An 8,684-nucleotide genomic window follows, 5' to 3' on the forward strand; every position below is an offset into this window, starting at 1 on the left:
ATCTCTAGGATGACTTGGGAAGCCACAAGGTAGAAGGAAGGTCAGGAAGGTTGGCAGAAGGGTATATGGAACGGACACATCCCAGCTAGAGCAAGTTGTATTACTTACATCGCCAGTCACATGAGACTACCCACTCAAGACAGATTAAAAAGGCACAGAGTTCATTTGGCAAATAGATGCCACCTATGCAAAAGGGAGGAGGAGAACAATGTGCATGTCATGTTCAAGTGTTCAGTAGTCCAAAAGGTGTGGTGAAAGACGATTGCAAGTTTTGGCAGGAGTAGGCTCCCATGGTAGAGTATAGATAAGGAATTTCAGCTTTGGAGCAATGTGTCTTTCAAGGCTAAATGACTTAGGAAATGTTGGATGTTGCTTTTTCAATCACGGTATGGAAGTTGTGGTGGTTTAGGAACGAAATGGCTCATGAGAGAATGAACACAGTTACAATTGAACATATCTTTTGTGTTGTTTGGTGCTCAACTAAGGACGCTTTTCAAAGTTTGCAACTGGAGGACGAGGAGCGAAAGGCAATGTCGACTTGGTTCCTCACTGGGATCCTCTGTGAGGGCAGGCTCTCAAGCTTAAACATGGAAGCTAATGTGCTTCAAATTGTCACATGTAAGAAGGGCACTAAAACCATGGTGATGGGCATGTGGAGTTTGAAAGGTATGAAATCCAGTGAGTCCTTACTTACTAAAGCTCACTCTAGGGAGGATGAGGCTGAATTACACATGCTTACTGGCTGGCTGCAATCTATGGCGAGAGCCAATGGTAGTTTTGGGATCATATTGAACAATGAAGGATGGAAGCATAAACTTAGAGCGATGCTGGAAGGCTGGAGGCCGATTAATCAGAAATGGCAACACATTAGAGCGCTCAGCCAACATCTAAGGGTACTTTGCCAACTACCTACTTTAAAGGTTGGGGAGCAGAAGCGTTAGTATGGGGAAAGAGATGGGAGGGATGATGGTGGTTAATGTTAAATAGGCTTTACTAATACTGTTACTGCTTAAGTCTTTTGCCTTTAATCAGGAGCAGCTACGCTCGTGGTTTTTTGGCCTTTTGGTGGCGATTTTGGGGCGGCTGGGTTATGCTTTTTTGTTTTTTATCTTCTACTATGGCTGATGCTCAGCTTTTTGTAAATCTTTCTTCAATCATGTATATATCTTAATTTTTTTGCAATAATAGAAAGAGAGCCTACCTCCCAGCAGCCGTTTATTGACACTTATGGGACTCACGAATGCTCACAAGCACATCTATAAGAGTAAGACAAGATTAAACCATAATGAGGTGATAATCGAATTAAGCAAATCTTGAAACTTACTTAAGTTCAAGGGAAACACCCTTACGAATTATAATATTTTTCTTGTTTTAAATATCAAATCTTCACCTTTTTCAACATATTATTTTGATATTTGAAATTTTACAAAATCTCTATCTTTGGCCCTATGATGAACAAGAACTATGATCATGGTCCATCTATTTTGTTGGAAAACTTGCTTTTCCAAAACATGATAAGTTGAAGTCATGTTTTGCAAAATAAGTCTTTTACAACTATATTTCTAATCATATTTCTTAAACAAATTGGAAACTTCGATTTCAAAACTATCTTTGAATACTAGTTATCTTTTAGTTGAGTTCTAGTGACAATATTTGAAGAACTCAAATGACCTTACAAGTGTTTTTTTTTAACAATTTATTTTCTATACTATTTAGCTATTCCAACAATTCAATCTCAAATTTTAAAAGTTACTAATTATTAAGGGTTAGTTAACCCTTAAGACCACAGTTCTATGCATGAGGGCACTTTTTTTTAACCAAAACACATTTTAATCATTTAAAAATTTGTCTTAATATGTAAAAAAAAAATTATTTAGACTTGAGTACATATGCATATAGGATTTATGATAACATTTCAAATATTTGGATGTGCAAAGCAAGAGGCTAGTTCTTGGTTAGGTTACCCTCAATAAAGGCGTTAGGAATGGCTAGACCATGTACCGACGTGTGAGTTCCTTTTCTTTTTCGTTTCAAAATAAACCTCATTTTTCTGAAGCACTTCAAAGACAAAAATAAAATTTGGAGATGCAAACAGGTAACTAACTCCAAATATCAACCTAAATAACAAGGTCGCTGGCTAGGCCTCGACAAGCAAAGAGCTTTGCCTTGGCTGAGCTTTTGTTTGTGTTACAATAATCCTCTAAAATCATTTGGGCTTAGGCTTCAGATTTTCTCTAAACTTACATCCTTCTGTTTATTCACCTGGATTTTAGTTGAATAGTTTTAAGATTGCCCTTTGATGGCAACATAAACACTGCAAGCATTGCATAAGTAGACAAAACCTACACATGGATTACGTGATTTTTCCATGAAGTACTATGAAAAAAATATATATATTCATTGAAAACTAGTGGAGAAAAATTTATTTTTCAACTTTCATTATATCAATAATTTGGTTCAATTCCACATGGAACAAGATCAAGAGTTGAGTCCAAAAAATCTAACTTGAATATTTACTAGAACTTTAAGAAACTTGTTGGGAAATAATAAGGCTTCACCAGCCAGTTTTGAAACTTTTTTTACAAGAACATGCCAACAAGACTAAAAATTTTGAGATGGAACTTGACATTACACTAATCAAGTTAATGCTAAACCAACCTAGACTACTAACCTTAAAGAAACTATTCACAAAACTTAATTTGGCTGCCATATTTTTAAAAAAGAGATGCTAGAGAAACACATAAGCTCATAGGGGACATGTTAAAAGTCCACTGGAAGTCAACTCCAAAAATTTGATTTTTCAGATTCAACACTAAAATATGCTTAAATCGATTTTGACTCAACCGAGATAGATACATAGGTGATCGCCCCATCTAACACCTCTCTGTATAAAGTCTCTTAATCCTAACTCTCAATGTTCCAACACCAGGTTATAAACAATTACTGAATGAGGGTTTGAAATGCCATGTACAAGTTATAAACAAAATTGAAAATTGAGCGAGGGGCCCCATATAAAATCAGATTAGATGCTGGAGATTCCAAACTTTTTCCTAGATTTTTCAAAGAAATCAATTGGTAGTTATAATGACAGGTCACACCCCTACTCCAATCAGACATATGTTGTTTTTGCTCAAGTTTTTAACTCAAAGACTCTAAACTTCTTCCAAAATGCTTTAAACAAAAAGCTAAATTAATCAAGCTAGGACACTAAAATGCCTATTCTACATGGTAGTTAGGGTAGGGATAAGAAAAACATGGTAGCCCAAACTAAGTACTCAAGCAGCCTAGGACCTCAAGGGCAAGAAAGAAGGGGAGGTCGACTTTGGAGCTCGTTTTGGAAAGTGGGTTGTTAATTTCTTGCTCAAGTGGATCAATTTCAAAGTTATTTTTTATAATCTTGAATTCAAAATCTTCCAAATCAATGTAGATTCAAAGTTATTTTTTATAATCTTGAATTCAAAATCTTTCAAATCAATGTAGATTCAAAGTTATTTTTTATAATCTTGAATTCAAAATCTTCCAAATCAATCGTAGAATCTCTTAGCACAATAACTTGATTTGTGCTACTAAAAGAAAAGGAAAATCAATGGACAATAGACACATTCATTTTACACGGTTCAACAAGGAATTGTCTACTTCCATGAGGGGTGTTAGACTCTTCCCAATGATTGTGATGAATTACGAGAGCTGGGATACAAAAAATGAATCATGAGCTTTTACAGGATAGGCAAGACAGCGCAACAAGCAGCCTCCAACAATAATAGGTGACTTGCTTAAAAAACTTTTGTGTGATCCTGTCCAATCATCTCACTATAAAAAGAGCATAGGCCACACAAAGAAATATATCTAACTCCACCAAAAATTGTGGACTTTCTAACACTTCCTATCATGTGGGCATCATATCGAAACATCCCCATATGCTGGTGACAAGCTTGAGTTTGGGTCTTATAATTCCCTTAGTTAAGGCATCTGTAATCTACTTAGTGCCCTTCACATATGGTGTTCTTATCTCCCTTGTAATCACTTTTCCCTTGAAATAGCGGCAGTCGATTTCAATATGTTTTATGTGCTCATGAAACACAAGATTAACATAAATATAAATATCTGCTTGATTGTCAGATAACATCCCTACAGGCATGTTCACTTCTAGACCTAGTTATTGGATCAAACACTTGGTCCATATATGCTTACTTGCTCTTGAAACCATAGCAGATATTATGCTTTGGCACTGGATCATGCCACAACTCTTTGCTTTTTCATGCTACCATATTTTCTCCAACAAAGACACAATATCCAATGGTGGATCTTATGTCACTAGCATGTCCTGTCTAGTCGGCGACAATGAATCCCATGGTGTCTGGACAACCACTTATTTTATACCAAGACCTTGTCCAGGAGTCCTCTTTGTATATCCCAAAATACAGACCATCATTCCCATGTGTGACTCTCTTGGACTATGTATATATAACTACATTCACTACATAACATGTATATGAATGAGCAGCTGTCAAGTATATAAGTTTACCATCAACCACTCAGATCTTCCTTTGTCAACTTTTGGTTAGTAATGGCAGGGACCAATCTTTAAAATGGACTCAATTGGAGTGTCGTCTGATCTAGAATCAATATTCTTTGTTTCTCTTAATACATCAAAAGCATATTTTCTCTGGCACAAGAATAGAACTTTCTAAGAAGGAGCAATTTCAATACCTAGAAATCTTTTGAGTCTCCCAAGGTCCTTAATGTCAAATGTGACTTGAAAATGCTTTTTAAAATTTAGAATAGTCTAGTCATCAGTATGGTGCCAGCATGATTAAAGCATGTTCCAAAATTTTATAAAGAATCTTTCTAATTGTTATTAAGCTTTATCAAATGCAGTGATACTTATTGTTATTGCCAATTTGCTGATTTTCAGTTTAGAGATTTTCATTTTCTCTAACTTAATAGTAGATAATAAATTGTGGATTATAACACAATTTTTAGCTCTACCGATGCAGATAGCAAGCTCGAATGCAAAAAGATGAAGGGCTTGTGCTGAATCTATGCATCTCCTTAGGTTTCCCTAGTCCCTAACAATATGCAAGAAAGTTTAAGAGGAACACATACATAAAAGTAGTTCATGTTAAATATATAATGTTTAAAAGTTTTTCCCACATCCTCTATTGTTATTTTCAAAAAACCAGGCTTTTCATTTTCATTGTTACATTTGGCTAGGATGTATATATTTTGGATTTAGACATTTCAAAATTAGCATCCAAATCAGATTATTAATTTGGTTCAGTTATTTAAGAATTAGCATCTAAATTAGATTTTGAATCGGATTCAATTGTGAATTAAAAAAAAGAAATTTTAGATTGGACTTAATGGATTTAAAAGTTGGATTGAAATATAGTATAATTTTTTTCATCTATGAATATGAATATGTCAACATCTAATAAATTGGATATGGTAAAAGATATAACCAATTTGAATAGATATGTGTGACATCATAGTTAACAATCGACATGGCCCATTATGTTAGCTTCAAAAAGTTTTATTTTTCAAAACTTTGGTATTTCATGCTCATCCCAATCACCTTTGTACTTTAGAAAATCGGCTTATAGAGTATCTTCAATTTTTAAATGGTTTATTCTCACAATTCATCACTGATTCACTAGGAGAGTGAAAAAGGTTGTACTGGACGGCAACTTTGTCCCCAAGGCCTCTTGCAACTACCCAAAAAATTGATTATCAACTTTGATACTCCATGCAATCTCATAATGTATAAATTTTCTAAGTTCTCTACATGCTTTTTTGTCTCATCGTTAACCTCTATTGTGCTTAATTAAAACTTAGAATCTAGAATCTTTCTTTAATCGCGCTATAAAAAAGCAATTGCCTTGCAAGAAGGTGGCATTACTTTTTGCACTCTCTTGTCATGTCGCTATATTATTTGGGGTCTTTCTTTTATTTGTCAAATAAAACTAGGGCTGCACAACGAGTCGAGCCAACTCGGGCTCGACTCGAACTCACTCGAGTAAACTCGACTCGAGCTCGACTCGTTTTTATACGAGTAAAGCTCGAGTTTAAATGTAAACTCGAGTACGTTAATGAGCCCAGTTCGAGTTAGACAAACTCGACTCGATTAAACTCGACTCGGCTCGACTTTAATCTCTATTTTTTTATACGTTTTTATTTTCCCTCTTCTTTTTTTGTTTTGTATTTTTTAATTTTCCCTCCATTTTTACCCACACAGCCACACTTCCTTTTCTTTTTTCATTATTTTTTCCCTCTCCTTTTTCTCTTTCCTCACCAAGCTTCCTTCTTTTTCTTCTTTTTTCACCCCCACTTTTTCTTCTCGCCTTTAACCATTTCTCATGGCAGGTGCCATTACCGGGGACATCTAGGGCTGCACACAAGCCGAGTCGAGCTCGAGCTCGGCTCGACTCATGTGTTTAGTGAGCTCGAGCTCGTCACGAGCTTCTCATCTTCAACTCGAGCTCGACTCGAGAAACTGCTGTCGAGCTCGAGCTCGGCTCGAGCGGCTCGTTTATTTTTCTTCACGCTCCTTTTTTGTCATCGGTAATAGCCATGAGTACCATGAGTTCATGCGCTCTTTTCCATTATGGTGATGGATGTCCTCGCACCTGCCATGAGAGTGGGGGCAAAAAAAGAGGAAAAAGAAGGAAGCCTCGTGAGGAAAGAGAAAAAGGAGAGGGAAAAAATAATGAAAAAAGAAAAGGAAATGTGGCTGCGTGGGTAAAAATGGAAGGAAAATTAAAAAATACAAAACAAAAAAGAGAGAAAATAAAAACATAAAAAAAAAAGAGATTAAAGTCGAGCCGAGTCGAGTTTAATCGAGTCGAGTTTGTCTAACTCGAACTCGGCTCGTTAATGTACTCGAGTTTACATTTAAACTCAAGCTTGACTTGTATAAAAACGAGTTGAGTTTACTCGAGCGAGTTCGAGTCGAGCCCGAGTTGGCTCGACTGGTTGTGCAGCCCTAAGGACATCCATCACCATAATGGAAAAGAGGGCATGAACTCATGGCTATTACCGATGACAAAAAAGGAGCGTGAAGAAAAATAAACGAGCCGCTCGAGCCGAGCTCAAGCTCGGCGGCAGCTTCTCGAGTCGAGCTCGAGTTGAAGATGAGAAGCTCGTGACGAGCTCGAGTCAAGCTCGAGCTCACTAAACATGAGCCGAGCCGAGCTCGAGCTCGACTCGGCTCGTGTGCAGCCCTAAATAAAACCTCAAGTACACTATCTAGCATTTATGCCTTTCTCTTGATCGAAATATATTCTATTCCATTATACATTGAATCAATTGTGAGGCATTATACTACACACACATCTCGAGCAAAGACTGAAACCTTCCCCTTTTTCTCTAGGGTTCAGAGCTACTTTTGATGCGTCAAGGTGATCATGCATTGAATCAATTGCAAGCATCTACACACACATGCTTCCACCTTTGTACCTAAGACATTTGGCATCATATTCACCTTCTCTAGACGGTAGGATAAACTCAAAATCATAACCTTTCAAACTCAATCCGCCTTTGTTAGCTTGACTTAGGGACAAATGAGTGAGATAGCTCTAAGTTCCAAGCCATGGTGTAGTTCATATCGTGCAACTACAAGTCTACAATTGCCTAAAAGCACATATAAACGATCTTGTATTACTTTGAGGGGTCGAAAAGCAATTGAGGCCAGGCAATCCACTTCATAAAGGAACTTGGTTCAAATATTACATTACTGTCATGTCCAAATATAATTTTCTTCTAAGCTATAATAGGTTTCCAAAAAAGCTATTCAGGGTGGTAGACACAAGAGTGGGGCCAGCGGCTTCTCTTGAAATGCCACAAAACAACCACTCACCTTAAAAAAAAAAACGTCCCTTTGCATGCATTTGTGCATTTGTATACATAAAAAAATCCTCATCGTCCTCGACATGAGGACGCGTCAGCTTTTCCTTCAGGGGCCGTTTGATAGCTGGAAACCATGGAAACGGAAAAAAATTTCCAGAAATATATTTCTGGAATTGAGAAATAGGAAAAAAAATTCCATATTTCCAAAACAAGCTTGTGTTTGTTAAGTAGGAAATATTTTTTTGGAAAGAAATTTCGTCGTTTGTCAGAAGTGGAAGAAGAGAAGGGAAGGGAAGGAGGAGGAGGAAGAAGAGAAGGAAGAGGAGGAGGAGGAAGAAGGGAAGGAAGGGAATGGAAGGGAAGGAGGAGGAGGAAGAAGGGAAGGGAAGGGAAGGAGGAGGAGGAAGAAGGGAAGGGAAGGGAGGAGGAGGAAGAAGGAGGAGGAGGAAGAAGAAAGGAAGGGAAGGAGGGAGGATTTTGTGGATGATGGGCGTCAGGCGGTGCCATCGGCGGCGGCGGGGGACGTGGGGAGGTGGCCTCGCCGTGCCCTCCTCCCCTTCTTCCCTTCTTCTCCTTCCCTCCTTGCCGTGCCCTCCTCCCCTTCTTCCCCTCTTCTCCTTCTTCCCCTCTTCTCCTTCCCTCCTCGCCGTCCCCTCTTTTCCCCTCTGCTCCTTCCCTCCTCGCCGTGCCCTCCTCCCCTTCTTCCTCCTCCCTCTTCCCTCCTTCCCTTCCTCCTCAATCATTCCTTTCTTCCTCCTTCTTCCTCCTCCCTCCTTCCCTTGCTCCTCTTCCTCCCTTCCTCAGCGTCCCTTTTTCATCCCAACGGTCAAAAAAAATTT

Source organism: Nymphaea colorata, chromosome 9 (genome assembly GCF_008831285.2).
Source record: "Nymphaea colorata isolate Beijing-Zhang1983 chromosome 9, ASM883128v2, whole genome shotgun sequence".
NCBI lineage: Eukaryota > Viridiplantae > Streptophyta > Magnoliopsida > Nymphaeales > Nymphaeaceae > Nymphaea > Nymphaea colorata.